The sequence below is a fragment of the Silurus aristotelis genome (assembly GCF_946808225.1).
Source record: "Silurus aristotelis genome assembly, chromosome: 29".
In the NCBI taxonomy this organism is placed as follows: Eukaryota; Metazoa; Chordata; class Actinopteri; order Siluriformes; family Siluridae; genus Silurus; species Silurus aristotelis.
This window is the reverse complement of record NC_139602.1, coordinates 6,701,656-6,718,749: the sequence shown is the minus strand read 5'-3', so window position 1 is coordinate 6,718,749 and position 17,094 is coordinate 6,701,656. Positions and strand designations below refer to the sequence as shown.

The 17,094-nt window shown below is 39.2% G+C and overlaps 2 protein-coding genes and 1 long non-coding RNA gene across 6 annotated transcripts in view; 1 reads left to right on the top strand and 2 right to left on the bottom strand.

Moving 5' to 3' along the window:
• The window catches only part of LOC310722610 (uncharacterized protein), a 676,055-nt gene that overhangs the window by 218,408 nt on the left and 440,553 nt on the right, over positions 1-17,094 (top strand). The window lies entirely within an intron of this gene.
• The window catches only part of LOC310722525 (polymeric immunoglobulin receptor-like), a 142,830-nt gene that overhangs the window by 45,618 nt on the left and 80,118 nt on the right, over positions 1-17,094 (bottom strand). The window lies entirely within an intron of this gene.
• On the bottom strand, positions 965-16,124 carry LOC310722625. 3 transcript variants are annotated; one of them, XR_014532413.1, is made up of 5 exons: positions 15,768-16,124; positions 10,126-10,432; positions 9,709-10,017; positions 9,365-9,421; positions 965-1,026 (listed from the first exon to the last, which is right to left on the bottom strand). It is a non-coding gene; the product is annotated as an uncharacterized lncRNA (long non-coding RNA). The 3 variants fall into 3 exon arrangements; XR_014532415.1 differs by lacking the exon at positions 9,365-9,421 and adding an exon at positions 1,146-1,202 and having other exon boundaries at positions 971-1,026; XR_014532414.1 differs by lacking the exon at positions 9,365-9,421.

Sequence of the window (17,094 nt, the reverse complement as noted above, 5' to 3'; positions counted from 1 at the left end):
GGGACAGGGTCATGTTTACTACAACAGTCTAAAATACATCTGGGAGCGGAGGAGACCAGTTGCCAAGTTTTGGCAGAGGAGTGTTGTGCCATTAGTGCCTGAAACAAGATTCTAGTTGTTCAACAGTCCTGGGTTTTCTTTGTCATGTTTATTGTTTAATAATGTGCCAAATGTTTTCAGATGGTGAAAGTTCAACACTCAGACTCTTCTACTACTCTTCTACTATGTTGTAACAGATGCAGCATGCAGTTTATCATTTCCTTGCTGAAATATGGGGAGGTGGTAGCCCAGTGTTTAAGGCTTTGGGTTACTGACCAGAAGGTTGGGGTTCAATTTTAGTTATCACCTGCCATTCTTGGGGCCCCTGAGCAAGGCCCTTAACCCTCAGTGCTCCATGGGTGCTGTATTATTGCTGATTCTGCTCTCTGACCCAGCTCCTAACATTGCTGGGATATGTGAAGTTAATATGATGAGTATAAAGCAGCAAATATGCAAGACCTTTGCTAAAAAAGCCATTGTCTGTAAGGAAGCATATGTTGCTCTAAAACCTGTCTTACCCTCTCAGCACTGATGTGGCTTTCTAGATATGCCAGCTGACCATTCCATAGGCACTGATGCACCCCATACCTTCGGAGATTCAGGCTTTTGAACTGATAACTGATAAAAAATAGTTCCTCTTCAGAATACAGTAAAAAAAAAAATCAAAAAAAAAATCATGGATCTTGTACTTTGTTAAAACTCGACTTGAATGCTTGTTTGACAAGGTAAAATCTCAATGAAATGAAATGCTAGCTAGATAAAATATTTGTTTAAATGTTGTACAATGGGTACACATTTTTCAATGCTTCCACACATCTATCAAACATCTGAATCATTATTTTAATGTTTGGGAGTTCCTTTCATTTTCTGGAAATGTTCAAACACATAACACACCAAAAAAATGAAGATTAGTCAATCATTAACATTTTTCTGATGTTTCAGACTGTGGATTTGTGTAGCGTTTTGTCACCAGGCCTGGTATTGTAACTGGGACAAAATAAAAGGACAAAAATTAGGGTCGTTTTTGGGTTTAGTGTTCTTGCGCAAAGTGTGAAGCAGTAACCAACACTAAAAAACAGACTTTTTGTTAAAGTGGTGTTTAGTACCTGGTTTAGCAGTGGTCTGGACTGTTGTTGTGGATGGTGAAGGTCTTTTTGGGGCATCTGCAAGGACGCAAATATTTACAGTGAGGAAAATAAGTATTTGAACACCCTGCTATTTTGCATGTTCTCCCACTTAGAAATCATGGAGGGGTCTAAAATTGTCATCATAGGTGCATGTCCACTGTGAGAGACATAATCTAAAAAAAAAAAAATCCAGAAATCACAATGTATGATTTTTTAACTATTTATTTGTATGATACAGCTGCAAATAAGTATTTGAACACCTGAGAAAGTCAAGGTTAATATTTGGTACAGTAGCCTTTGTTTGCAATTACAGAGGTCAAACGTTTCCTGTAGTTTTTCACCAGGTTTGCACACACATTTTGGCCCACTCCTACACACAGATCTTCTCTAGATCAGTCAGGTTTCTGACCTGTCGCTGAGAAACACGGAGTTTGAGCTCCCTCCAAAGATTCTCTATTGGGTTTAGGTCTGAAGACTGGCTAGGCCATGCCAGAACCTTGATATGCTTCTTACAGAGCCACTCCTTGGTTATCCTGGCTGTGTGCTTCGGGTCATTGTCATGTTGGAAGACCCAGCCTCGACCCATCTTCAATGCTCTAACTGAGGGAAGGAGGTTGTTCCCCAAAATCTCGCAATACATGGCCCCGGTCATCCTCTCCTGAATACAGTGCAGTCGCCCTGTCCCATGTGCAGAAAAACACCCCCAAAGCATGATGCTACCACCCCCATGCTTCACAGTAGTGATGGTGTTCTTGGGATGGTACTCATCATTCTTCTTCCTCCAAACACGTTTAGTGGAATTATGACCCAAAAGTTCTATTTTGGTCTCATCTGACCACATGATTTTCTTCCATGACTCCTCTGGATCATCCAAATGGTCATTGGCAAACTTTAGACGTGCCTGGACATGTGCTGGTTTAAGCAGGGGAACCTTCCGTGCCATGCATGATTTCAAACCATGATGTCTTAGTGTATTACCAACAGTAACCTTGGAAACGGTGGTCCCAGCTCTTTTCAGGTCATTGACCAGCTCCTCCCGTCTAGTTCTGGGCTGATTTCTCACCTTCCTTAGGATCATTGAGACCCCACGAGGTGAGATCTTGCATGGAGCCCCAGTCCGAGGGGGATTGACAGTCATGTTTAGCTTCTTCCATTTTCTAATGATTGCTCCAACAGTGGACCTTTTTTCACCAAGCTGCTTGGCAATTACCCCGTAGCCCTTTCCAGCCTTATGGAGGTGTACAATTTTGTCTCTAGTGTCTTTGGACAGCTCTTTGGTCTTCGCCATGTTAGTAGTTGGATTCTTACTGATTGTATGGGGTGAGCAGGTGTCTTTATGCAGCTAATGACCTCAAACAGGTGCATTTAATTTAGGATAATAAATGTAGTGTAGGTGGACATTTTAAAGGCAGACTAACAGGTCTTTGAGGGTCAGAATTCTAGCTGATAGACAAGTGTTCAAATACTTATTTGCAGCTGTATCATACAAATAAATAGTTTAAAATTCATATATTGTGATTTCTGGCTTTTTTTTTTTTAGATAATGTCTCTCACAGTGGACATGCACCTACGATGACAATTTCAGACCCCTCCATGATTTCTAAGTGGGAAACCTGCAAAATAGCAGGGTGTTCAAATACTTATTTTCCTCACTGTAATTCATTAGAAATTAATCAAGGAATCATAATCAGATGTGAATGTGGGTTAGAACACAAACACAATATACAGAAAAATCATAATAATCAGAAATACAGTTGATGGGCAGAACATGAACCAGAACCTTAGCAGATGTATTTAAAGGCATTTTATTATACAGCAGTAGTCAAAATATTTTAGATATTTTATCGAGACACTGGAATCAGTTTCTTTTAGTTTATATACAAGAGGCTGTTTTACCAATTACTGTGAAATGGATGTACATATAGTTGTTGCTGTTGATCCTACACAAGTAATATCCTCCATCCTCTACAGTCAGGTGTGATATGAGTTGAGAGAGATTTCCTGGATGATGATCATTAAAGAGCTAAACTCTGTGTGTGTAGCGATTTGTCTGATCCTTTGGGAAAATTTCTTTGTAATTAGATTATTTATAAAAGAGCCATGTAAGAGTCTGTGGTTTGGCTTGTAGATCAGAGCAGGAGCAGGGCAGAAGAACAGAATGTGCCACATATTCAGTCACATCCACTGTCTCATGATTCAGTGTGCAACCTGGAGAATAAACAAACATCAACATATTGCATTACTGTTACAACATCAGATTAATCTGTCATGAGATTATCACTGAAGTAACATTGTGAATAAAACAAGTTATTGCGAGTTATTTACCTTCAACAGTGAGTCTGATAACTCTGTATTTACTCTCTGTGTTACACCTGTAATATCCTCCATCCTTCACAGTCAGGTGTGATATGAGCAGAGAGAGATTTCCTGAACTGTGATCATTAACCAGCTGGAATCTGTCTTTGTTCTGTTCACTCTCAGGAGATATCTCTACCCATGTATAAAATGTATACCATGTGTATTTCTACCATCTGAAGTTCTGAGGTTTGGTGTGGAGGTCAGTGCAGGAGCATGGCAGCAGTACTGAGACTCCTGTGTATGCAGTGATCTGTGTGTCTCTATTTCCTTCCAGTCTGCAGCCTGTAGGAACACACCAGTTAATGATCTGTTAATGAGCAGTTCACCAACTGCAGCAACTCTACAATAAGTGATGTAATAGTTTCCATTTCTTGTTTACTGGTTATATACAATCTATACACTAAACAATCAGACAATCATCCACACACAAGGGTGTAGGTGACTGTTTGGTCTGTGACTCAGGTGTGTACATTTCTTGACCTTGAAGTTTCATGACCTTGTCACCAGTTCACCACTGTTCCTTCCTTATACCATTTTTGATAGATACTGAACACTGCAGACTGGGAAGCACCCCACAAGAGCTGCAGTTTTGGAGACGCTCTGACCCAGTCATCTAGACATCACAGTTTGGCCCTCGTCAAACTCGCTCACATCTTTACACTTGCCCATTTTTCCTGATTTTCACATGTCAAATTTGAGGACAAAATGTTCACTTGCTGCCTAATAAATATGTCCACCCACTATCAGGTGCCATGATGAAGAGCTCATCAGTGTAATTTACTTCACCACATAAGTTTAAATAAACTCTTGCATATATTTAAAAGGAGAGAGAGAGAGAGAGAGAGAGAGAGAGAGAGAGAGAGAGAGAGAGAGAGAGAGAGAGGGAGAGAGAGAGAGAGGGAGAGAGAGAGAGAGGGAGAGAGAGAGAGAGAACAACAGACCCACCATCCGTGATTTGAAGCTGTATGAGGATAAGAAAACACACCCGCATTCTTACTGAGGACCAGAACCAACACATTAATCCAAAGACTGTATTAGAGCTGAACACACACTGACTGACTGCTGCACTGCGTCTGATCATAATGAACACTGTTTATAGATGACGTTTACACTTACAGTTCACACAGGAAGTTCACATTTAGCAGCATGAACTGACCACAGAACTGAAGTCTCTCATCTCACTTCCACAGCAGGACTGAGACTATTTTATAAAATCATCTAATGACAATAAACTATTAAAAATTATTCATTTTCATGCCTTAAACATAAAATGCAACGTTACGATTAGCAAACAACCATTGGCTTAAATATCGAATATAAGATAAAGCATGATATAGTCACAGTAATCTGCAATCTACTGCATTACTGATCTGACTTCTCAGTCTAGTGGCCTTTCATGGGTACAGCACCAATAACACGTACATTAAGTTTCAGAATTTTATATCAAATGTAACAATAACTGGCACCCCTGTCTCACATACGAAAGCTGACGGGTGCCATTGCTGTCGAGACTGTTTTCCCCGAGAGCTCCATGGGATGGGCCTGAATTTACTGCCTCTCTGTTTTTCCAGTGAAAAAAGAAATTGATGAATCTGAAACTCAGATATTATATCTTTACATATAAGATTGAGCATGACATAGTGACAATAATCTGCAAAACCAATAAACATTGGTTTGTCAATGTTTATTGGTTTTGCAAATTATGTTTATTGGTAAACCAATAAACATAGGTTTTATTGGTCTAGTGGCCTGTTCAGGTAACTGCACCATTAAAACTTAAAAAAAAAAAATGATAAAAAAAACAAAAATGATTTTTATCATTTATATTGGATCTTCCTAACAGGCATTCAGTATAGAGATATGATTCTAATGTTTGCATATCACTAATACATGGCCTGCAAGGGTGAACTATTCACAGAAAAAAACATGGCCAGGTCATGTGACTTCACAACACTGATGATGGAGAAAAGGAACAGACCCTATAGATTACATACTGCAATTCTAGCCCCATAGATCATTCACACTTCAAAAGGAAGTGCAAACTTAGCATTAGATCATCACTGACCATCACCTGAATGAAGATTTATACACAAAAAAGGCCAAAGCACTATGCAAAATGAGAATAAAACACTGATGAGATATTTAATATAAAATCACAAAATAATAAAATCAATCAATATACAGTATATATCTGCATTTCTTATAGATTTTTCCAAACCACTCATCCCACTTGGCCCTCACAGGAGATAGAGAGGAGAATCTATGAGGAGAAGAAAAAAAACACAGCTGCATTCTTACTGTAAACTCGTACCCACACATTAATCCAAAGAGAGAACTACAGCTAAACACACACTGACTGACTGCTGCATGTGTCTGATCATAATAAAGGCTCTAAACATCTCACACTGCAAGTCTCCTACGTTAACTAATTTACACATCCACAGGAAGTGCAGACTTTGCAGTGTCACTGACCATGCAGATTGAATCTAAAATTTTGAAATAAAGAAAACCATATATACAGTAGAGTTGCTTTGTTTGTTACCTTTACAAACAAATTTCTGTTCATTTCTGTTCTCTGCCAGCAGATGTCACTCTCACATGATGGAACCCTTATGTCTTCTGCATTACATAACATTCATTCATTCATTCATTTTTTCCCGCTTATCCGTAATTCGGGTCGCGGGGGCAGCAGTCTAAGCAGGCATGCTGCCCAATCCGGTCCCTCCTGCAGGTGGTGAGCCCACGGGAAGGCGTCCCCACATAACTCCGACGTCACGGACCTTGATATTTCCCTCGTAAGGGACCCCCGGAGCATAGAGGGTTAAGGGCCTTGCTCAAGGGCCCAAGAGTGGCAGCCTGGCGATACCGGGGATCGAACCCCAGACCTTCCGATCGGCAACCCAGCGCTTTAACCGCTGGAGCCACCACTCCCCCTCATTACATAACATACAAATATTAAACATTAAACATTGAAAACATTTTATTTAACATTTATCTCTAACTGGCATCAGTTATTTTTCTAATGTTCTTACTTATTTCACACTTTTTTTGACTGATCCTGCTTTAGAGTGAGATTAGATAGATAGATAGATAGATAGATAGATAGATAGATAGATAGATAGATAGATAGATAGATAGATAGATAGATAGATAGATAGATAGATAGATAGATAGATAGATAGATCTAAATTTATTATTATTATTATTATTATTATTATTATTATTATTATGTTTATTTTTGCATTTATTTCTGAATTGACATTCATAGTTTATAAAATATTTTTATTTATGTTAAACACAACTGATATTTCCTAGCAAACTACAGTTAATTAATTAATTTATTAAACTAAAATAAAGGCACACAAATTCAGTAAAGATATATATAATAAAGATAATTATATAAGGTTAAGTATCAAATGTAACAATAACTGTGATGACATTGGTCCTGTTGTTGTTCATCTTCAATGTCTTAACATTATGTGTTATATCCCATTCCACACAGTATAATTATTATATCATTATAGACACTTCAGAATCAGAAACAGTATCATTGCCTAATATCAGGGTTAAATTCCTTAGACTGTGCTAAACAGTTTGTGGTGTCACACGTCCAGGTCTGAGCCAAATTTAACGACGTGTTAAGCTAATAGGTTTGCGCGGTGGGCATGGCCCAAGATGTCACCATTTAACTTCCCCCACTGTGCTGAGTGTTTTGAAATATCACATGCCCATTTCTAAGCAACTAAATTTTTTTTTTTTGCCAATTTGGGCTAATTGGGGGGGGGGGGGCGTGGCTTGAGGTGACATCACTATATTACCAACAGTGCAACTCCCTATGCTGGACTGAGTCTGTTGATATATCACATGTCCCCCTTGGTTTATTTTTGTGATCCCGCCCACTTTGTTGCCCCTGCCCCCCTTCCAATATTGAGTGTGGGATAAGAGCATGTCCCATTATTCAATTCCCCCCACCGGGCTGTTTGTTTGATGTATTGTCCTATTCATTTCAATGGGGGTTGATTAATTGCCCCTTACCCATTGTTTCTGGGGTTATCGATGAATGCGTGGTGCATGGGCGCGATTTGCTGCCGACACCGGACGAGTGGATATACGAGCGTGTGGGGTGAATGCCGGCCAAACTGTGGTGGGTCGGATTCCCCATTCATTTTCTATAGGGGTTGAAATGTTGCAGAATTCCCATATTTCCAAACTGGTCTGGGGTTCAAGGGGTATACGGTTGCAACCCACTCACCAAGATATGACACATGTTTTCTGCCCCATTAAATTTATATGTGAAAAAAATATGCCCTTTTTGGTCCTGGTTGTGTAGCTGATACAAAAAGTATAGGACAGAAATAAGTGTAGTTTTTGAGTTTAGTGTTTGAGACTTGCTCTAAGGTGAAACAGTATTTGGACTATAAGCCGCTACTTTTTCCCACGTTTTGAACCCCGCAGCTTAAACAACGAAGCGGCTCATTTATGGATTTTTTCCTGGGTTTTTCCCAGTTTCACATATGTCAAGCAAAAAAAACTGAACCCCATAACATTAGACCAATGACATTTCCGAACGGAAACGAAAAAACGCACCTCACCTGTGTTCTGAGCTGCACTGCATCGGGTGACAAAAGATAAACTCCCCAGAGAAATACAGTGGTACCTTGACCTACGAGTTTAATTCGTTCCGTGGACAAGCTCGTATCTCAATTTGCTCGCACATCAAATCAGTTTTCCATATTGAAAATACTTAAAATGGCATTAATCTTTTCCAACCCTCAAAATGACACCCCGTTTTTATGTTTCATGTTATTAAATTGGAAAAAAAAATTCTAAATAACAAATCTTGTATAAAAACATAATAGAAAGAGTATGTAAAGATATAATAAGGTTTTATTCAGTGTATTTTCTTTGGAGATGAGTGTATTTTCTTTGGAGACGACTTGAGCTAACGAAAACGCCGGTGGGGTGTGTGTGTGTGTGTGTGTGTGTGTGTGTGGGGGGGGGGGGGGGGGGGGGGTGGCGGGGGGTAGAGGCGATAAGCGGAGGTGGAGAGAAAACTCGTTTTTTTACTATCACTCCTGTACACTACGTATCCCTAAACTTAAAACTTTTTACTTTTTCTTCTTTGCTTATCTTAATTTTCGTCACCATCTTCGCTTTCTGGCTTCGCTTCGCCATCTAGCAGTGGCATCTCGAGAGCTCGTACCTAAATTTTTTTCTCGCGTAACAAAGCACCGAGTGAACGCTCGTATCTCGGAAAACTCGTACATTAATGCACTCGTAGGACAAGGTACCACTGTAGTGGTAGGAAGGAAGAAGACAGTGAACAATGACTTGCTTGGTCGGCTACTGTTTAGATACAAGCCATGGTAGCGCGTTGTGTCAGGGTGAAGGGAGAGCTGGCTAACTCCAGTTGCAGAAATCATATAAGCACAGACAGGTTTCCAAAACTCGTGCTTTTTAATTTTTCTTGGCAACAGCGTTATGGATTAGTCAAAGAAACTTAGAAATGAGCATCAGAAAATAATAAGGACATAATCCTCAGTCTCACACGCGTACACACAGTAATACCGGAGGAATGCAGTGACATGCTGTATTCCCAAAATACCACTATGCTCCTAATAGAAGCACAACATATTGCATTTAGTGTCTTTCGTTAAAGCATGTGTAAAGTTAATTAGATTCAGTGTGAACTATAGACAGGTGCGGCTTATTTATGTTAGAAATTTAAATCTTTGTCAAATTCAGTGGGTGCGGCTTATATATGGGTGCGCTTTATAGTCCTGAAATTACGGTAACTAACACTAAAAAAACAGACTTTCTGTTACAGATGTGTTTAGTACCTGGTTTAGCAGTGGTTTGGATTGTTGTTGTGGATGGTGAAGGTCTTTTTAGAGCCTCTGCAAGGAGAGAAATATTTAATTCATCAAAGATGAATCCAGGAATCATAATCACATGTGAATGTGGGTCAGAACACAAACACAAATAATATACAATTATAATCAGAAATACAGATGAGGGGCAGAACATGATCAGATGTGATTTTAACATTTTATTCCTTTTCCATAAACATATAAACATATTCAAAGACATTTTATTATAGAGCAGTAGTCAAAATATTTAAAATATATTTTGGATAGACACTAGCGTCAATTTTCCATAAATTAAATATAAAAGGTTGTTTCACCTCTTACTGTGAGTCTGATGTCCTTAACGCTGTTGATGACGTTACACCTGTATTATCCTCTATCCTCTACAGTCAGGTGCGATATTAGTAGAGAGAGATTTTCTGGAGAATGATCATTAAAGAGCTGAACTCTGTGTGTGTAAAGATTTGTCTGGTCCTTTGGGAAGATTTCTTTATGATTCCCTTCTTTATAAATGGTCCATCTGAGAGTTTGTGGTTTGGCTTGTAGTTCAGAGCAGGAGCAGGGCAGAAGAACAGAATGTCCCACATATTCAGTCACATCCACTGTCTCATGATTCAGTGTGCAACCTGGAGAATAAACAAACATCAACATATTGCATTACTGTTACAACATCAGATTAATCTGTCATGAGATTATCACTGAAGTAACATTGTGAATATAAATGAGTTATTAACCTTCAACAGTGAATCTGATGTGTCTGTATTCACTCACTGTAAGACTACACCTGTAAACTCCTCCATCCTCTACAGTCAGGTCTGATATGAGCAGAGAGAGATTTCCTGAACTGTGATCATTAACCAGCTTAAATCTGTCTTTGTACTGTTCACTCTCAGGAGATATCTGTACCCAGTCATTAATGTATTTCTCCCATGTGAAGTTCTGAGGTTTAGTGTGGAGGTCAGCAGGAGCAGGGCAGCTGTACTGAGTCTCCTGTGTATGCAGTGATCTCTTTTGTCTCTTCATTTCCTTCCAGTCTGCAGCCTGTAGGAACACACCAGTTAATATTATGTTAATGAGCAGTTCACCATCTGCAGCAACTCTACAGAACTACAGACAACCTGTAACTCCTAAACTCACTAAAGTAGGAATGTAACTGAAGATGAAATTGTGAAGAGTATTTACTAATTTACTCGTTCATTATTTACTAGTTCATAAGGTTTGTCTGAAATATTCACAAATGTAACACATTTACAGTTAACATGTTTTAAACAGTAATGTTTTCTGGAATAACGATGAATCTGGAAATGAAACATAATCCACTAGATTTAAGTGGTAATGACTTACATAATTAAATTCTTATTTAGATTATTGAATAGGAGATAAAGTGAGAGAACGAGAGAGAGAGAGAGAAAGAGAGAGAGAGAGAGAGAGAGAGAGAGAGAGAGAGAGAAGAGCAAACTGACCTTCAGTGAAGTGGAAGAGAATAAGGAGATAAAAAGATAAAAAACACATCAGCAATTTTATAACCCAGTGTCTACAATTCAGGAATGTTTATAAGAAACTACACTCTGTTTAAATGTGGTTTTACTATTGCTCTTCAATACCCACACGCCTGAACACACACACCAAAAGTATTGATGTAATAGTTTCCATTACTTGTTTACTGGTTACTTCCTTTTTCATATGTTTTATCACATGATGCAGCAATTACACACATGAAAACCAAATAATATCTAAGTTCAAAAAACACTATTTATTAACCCTCTGGAGTCTGAAGGTGTTTTTGACCCCTTGAGAGATTTTGACATGCTCTTACATTTGGTTCTTTTTAGTTGCTTTTAAATAAATTATTGACAAAAGACTTATTACACTGTATTCAGCACAAACTGGGCTACCATAATATGTAAACAGCTTATATGTGTGTGTTTGTATTTTTGACAAAATAAGGTTTATGCATGGTTTTTAAAAAAAAAGCAAAAAAACTCAGACCACAAAACCTATAGTAAACATGTTTTCACAAGACTTTTTGAGAACAGATCTTCTAATGTAGGTCTTTTTTTTTTAATCATGTAAAAATTATCCTGCCTGCTCATTCACATTAAACAATACATTGATTTAAAATTGAAAAGACACTTTATACTTTGAAAGGCCACATGCGAAGAGGCGTCGACATGCTGTGACTGACAGCTTTGTAGACAATGGGTCGCATAATGAGCTGTCGATTACATAATGAGCTGTGGATCACTGAGCCAGGATCTGAGTGAGAAGTACAGTACTACAAGAAAGAATGTGTTTCCTTTGTGGTTTATTTAAAATTGCATCAAAATCCCTGTGCCACTCTTGAAAGCAGTTCCTGTTCAACTGAAGACACAGGTGAACATCGCATGCCAGGCATTTCCATGGAGTTTTGTGGCGCTTACTGTAAGAAAGGATTCCTATTCAGTTGTATTTCCATGTAAAATAAGAGCCCAATACATCTCACTCACGGTTACATCTCTCCATTTGTATTTGCGTCCCTTGGCTATTGACTTGGCAGCTTAAACATTTGTGTTGTGGCACAGAGTTGACACAACACTCTCCGGGAAAACCATTTTAAATAGACTAAATGGAGAATGAGAGTCAGAAGTTTCACGTGCGGGCAGGAATCGCAGAGTCTGTGGAACTGTGTCGTTATCTGTCTGATCCTTACATGACATGGTGGACTGTCTGTGTGCTGCCTTTGCCCTTTTTGGAGCAGGTGCTTGATCACATCTGTTTATGAAAAACACACACACACACACACAGACACACAGACACATCACTAATTGTGTCATTGATAAAGTTGTTTGCATATGTCATACAATGCAATAATGATTCAAACTAAATATAATTTAAGAAAATATATGTACTTACTCAGGATGATTCTCGGTCGAACTTAAAATGGAGCGACACCTGCGTTACCTGGGTGAGTTTCCGGGGAACGCAAGGGTGATGCAGCCATATTCCTAAAAATAACCAAACAATATCTAAACGAAGATCACACAGACAAAGGCGACAGATAGCGCACCCTGACTATTTTATTCATTTAAAAAAAATACAACGTTCTGTTTATATAGTGAGCATACACAAATGAAAGTGGACCCTTTACAGATTTAAATGATGTATTACTTTGACATGTTTGATCAAATATGACAGAGCAGTTTAAGCTCATTTTGCTGGCATCTAAAGAAAAAAAGCACGTTTGGGCGCCGGCAGCGAATCAGACTCCAGAGGGTTAATTATGCAAAGGATCTGTAGTGTTTTGCTAATTGTGTGTAGTGTTTTGAAACACGGGCCCTGTTTTGAAAATCGTGCTTAAGCAATACAATAAAAATGTAAAAAGCAAAAAAACACAAAAATTGGACTGTGAACGACTGTGAGATAGTTCTGTGGACAGATGAGTTAAAACGTTAGATCTTTGGTTCTAACAGAAGAAGATGGAGAACAGGATTGCAGATGTTAGCAGACTGCTTCACACCCACAGTCAAACATGGAGGTGGAAGCTTATTGGTTTGTTTTGTTGTGTCCATACTTCAATGCTATTTGCAACCAACTTCACTTTACAAGACAATGATCCACATCATACATTCATCTGGAGTGATATCTCTCATGGAATGACCTGTCCCATCAACACACCTATATCCTGTTCAACTACTTTAAGATGAACTGGACCATTGATGTTAATGGGATGTGTTTGTTGTTATCTAATTCGTTTCAAAGGTGTAAGTGACTGTTTGGTCTGTTACTCAGGTGTGTAAGTTGCTATCTGATCTGTCAATCAGGTCTAAGTGACTACTTGCAGATTACTTATGTGTGTAGGTCATTAAGTGATCTGGTACTAAAGTATGTAAGTTTGTTGCTCTGTTAATCACATTTGAATGAATATTCTGGATTTGTTTATACAAGAAAAATCATTATGCTGAAGATATCACACTGCTGACAATGTTGCCTTCCTCCCTGGACTGCTGAACACATTGCTTTGCCTCCTGCAGTGCTCGAATTTGGATCTGGGACCCCATAAGGCATTAGAGACCTCACATGACAAGTAAAAAATAGATTTTGGGGGGTCCCCAAGATTATTTTAGTAAAAATTATATACCCCCCATAAGGCTTGATGCAATTTGCGCACTGGCCTCCAAACACAGCTGATGATGTCACTCTGCATCCTGGTCATTAATCTGAGTTATTGCATTTTGCACTTTACAATAAATGTCTGTACTTAAGTCCACTTTCTGCTTATTATATAACATTGATTATATTGTTGATTGTTACTATTAAGTTAGAGCAGTAAAGGATGGAGAGGGAAATGTGTTGACTAGTGAGGAGAGTGTGTTGAGAAGGTGGAGGGAGTATTTTGAGCAGCTGATGAATGAGGAAAATCAGAGAGAGAGAAGGTTGGATGATGTGGAGTTGGTGAAGCAGGATGTGGATAGAATTAGTAAGGAGGAAGTGAGAGCAGCGATTTAGAGGATGAAGAGTGGAAAGTCAGTTGGACCAGATGACATACCGGTAGAAGCGTGGAGATGTTTAGGAGAGATGGCAGTGGAGTTTTTGACCAGATTGTTTAACAGGATTTTGGAAGGTAAGAAGATGCCTGAGGAATGGAGAAGAAGTGTGCTGGTACCGATCTTTAAGCATAAAGGAGATGTGCAGTCTTGCAGTAACTACAGGGGAATTAAGTTGATCAGTCACACTATGAAGTTATGGGAAAGAGTAGTGGAAGCCAGGCTGAGAGAAGAGGTGACCATCTGTGAGCAACAATATGGTTTCATGCCGAGGAAGAGCACCACAGATGCCTTATTTGCATTAAGAATGTTGATGGAGAAGTATAGAGAAGGACAGAAGGAATTGCATTGTGTATTTGTGGATTTAGAGAAGGCGTACGACAGGGTGCCAAGAGAGGAGTTGTGGTATTGTATGAGGAAGTCAGGTGTGTCAGAGAAGTATGTGAGGGTGGTGCAGGACATGTATGAGGACAGTGTGACGGCAGTGAAGTGTGCGGTAGGAATGACAGACTGGTTCAGGGTGAAGGTTGGACTGCATCAAGGATCGGCCATGAGCCCCTTCCTGTTTGCAGTGGTGATGGACAGGTTGACGGACGAGGTCAGACAGGAGTCTCCCTTGACTACGATGTTTGCGGATGATATTGTGATTTGTTGTGAGAGTAGGGAGCAGGTTGAGAAAAGCCTGGAGAGGTGGAGATATGCGCTGGAGAGAAGGGGAATGAAACTCAGTAGGAGTAAGACAGAGTACATGTGTGTGAATGAGAGGGAGGGCAGTGGAGTTGTGCGGTTGCAGGGAGAAGAGCTGGAGAAGGTGGAGGAATTCAGGTACCTGGGTTCAACAGTGCAAAGTAATGGAGAGTGTGTTAGAGAAGTGAAGAAAAGAGTGCAGGCAGGGTGGAGTGGGTGGAGAAGAGTGACAGGAGTGATTTGTGATAGTAGGGTATCTGCAAAAATGAAAGGGAAACTTTATAGGTCTGTGGTGAGACCTGCGATGTTGTATGGATTAGAGACAGTGGCATTGGGTAAAAGACAGGAGGTGGAGCTGGAGGTAGCAGAGCTGAAGATGTTGAGGTTTTCGTTGGGAGTGACGAGGATGGATAAGATCAGAAATGAGTTTATTAGAGGGACAGCGCATGTAGGATGTTTTGGTGACAAGGTGAGGGAGGCGAGATTAAGATGGTTTGGACATGTGCAGAGGAGGGACATGAATTATATTGGTAGAAGAATGCTGAGGATGGAGCCACCAGGTAGGAGGAAAAGAGGAAGGCCAAGGAGGAGGTTCATGGATGTGGTGAGGGAAGACATGCAGGTAGTTGGTGTAAAAGAGGCAGATGTAGAGGACAGGGTGGTATGGAGACAGATGATCCGCTGTGGCGACCCCTAATGGGAGCAGCCAAAAGAAGAAGAAGAAAGAAGTTACTATTACTATTATTATTATTAAATGATAATTATAATAATTGATTATATATTACTTTTGTAAAAGTTGGGAAATGATTTTTAGAAAATGTATTTGACTCTAAACAGTGAAACTCGTTTAAAAAACACACAAAAAAGCCCAAGGAACTGATGGTGTGAACAAACCACATGAGTGAGCAGTGTAGTGACGTCCTCCCCCTATCCTGTTAACAGTGTTTTAAACATCTGTAAAATTATTGGGACAGAGTCTTCTACTATGTGGAATGAAAGTGCACAAGAAAAAACTCTAGAAACTGTGAAACAGTCCCATGATGAACATTTATGTTTATATTTATGTTTGGTTCCAAATGAAAAGTTGCAAACTATCAAGGTCGTGAGTATCGAGATTCCACTCTATATATAAAAGGAAAGAGAGAGAGAGAGAACAACAGACTCACCTTTAGAGATATGAAGCTGTATGAGGAGGAGAAGAAAACACACCCTCATTCTTACTGAGGACCAGAACCCACACATTAATCCAAAGACTGTATTAGAGCTGAACACACACTGACCGACTGCTTTACCACGTCTGATCATAATGAACACTCTATAGATCACATTCATACACTTACAGTTCACACAGGAAGTGCAGATTTAGCAACATGGCCTTAACCAAACAATTAAGGAAGTTTCTTATGTCATTTGCACATTAGAACTAAGTCTATTCTCTGAATACTTACATTATCAATCATCTAATGGCAATAAACTATTAAACATTATTCATTTTCATGCATAAAACAAAACAAGGCACTTTTCTTCCTGATCTTATTTTTCAGTCTAGTGGCCTTTCATGGTTACTGCACCAATAAAGCTAATTATATTAGTTTATGTAATTTTTTTTATGAAGACTCCAAACAGGAATTTCACTTTAAATTTAACAATAACTGATGACATTGTTCATGTTGTTGTTTGCCTTCAAGGGTTAAACATTAAGTTGTGTAATATCCCTTTCCACACAGTATAATTATTATATCATAATAGACATTTCAGAATCAGAAACAGTATCATTGCCTGATATCAGAGATTGCATGTACATGGGATTTGTCATGTGTCGATATGGCACTACACTACTTTCTAAAACAGTGCCAAACGGTTTGTGGTGTCACACGTCCAGGTCGGAGCCAAATTTAGCGACGTAAAGTAAAGACAGACAGAGACAGAGAGAGAGAGAGAGAGAGAGAGAGAGAGAGAGAGAGAGCACACAGACTCACCTTTTGTTATATGAAGCTGTATGAGGAGAAGAAAACACAGCTGCATTCTTACTGTGGACCAGAACCCACACATTAATCCAAAGAGAGAACTCCAGCTAAACACACACACTGACTGACTGCTGCATGTGTCTGATCATAATGAACGCGCTCAACATCTCACACTGCAAGTTTCCTCCTTTACTTTTCTCACACCTCCACAGTAAGTGCTACCAACCACAAGAAGTGTAAACTTAGCATCACGCTACTGACCATGTGAAAGTGTGTGAAATACAAAGTGGGCCAAAAGCACAAAGCTGCAGAGAAACACACAAATCCCAAACACTGTAATAAAACAAGAAAATGACAAGACACTTAAATGAGACATTTAATATCAAATATTGAAATAAATAAAATTAAATAAAGAGTATATTTGCCAAGTTACATTTAAATATCTGTGTTGAGGCATTTTTGTTCTCTTCCAGCAGAGGTCACTCTCACATGATGGAACCATTATGCCTTATTTCAAACTGGCATC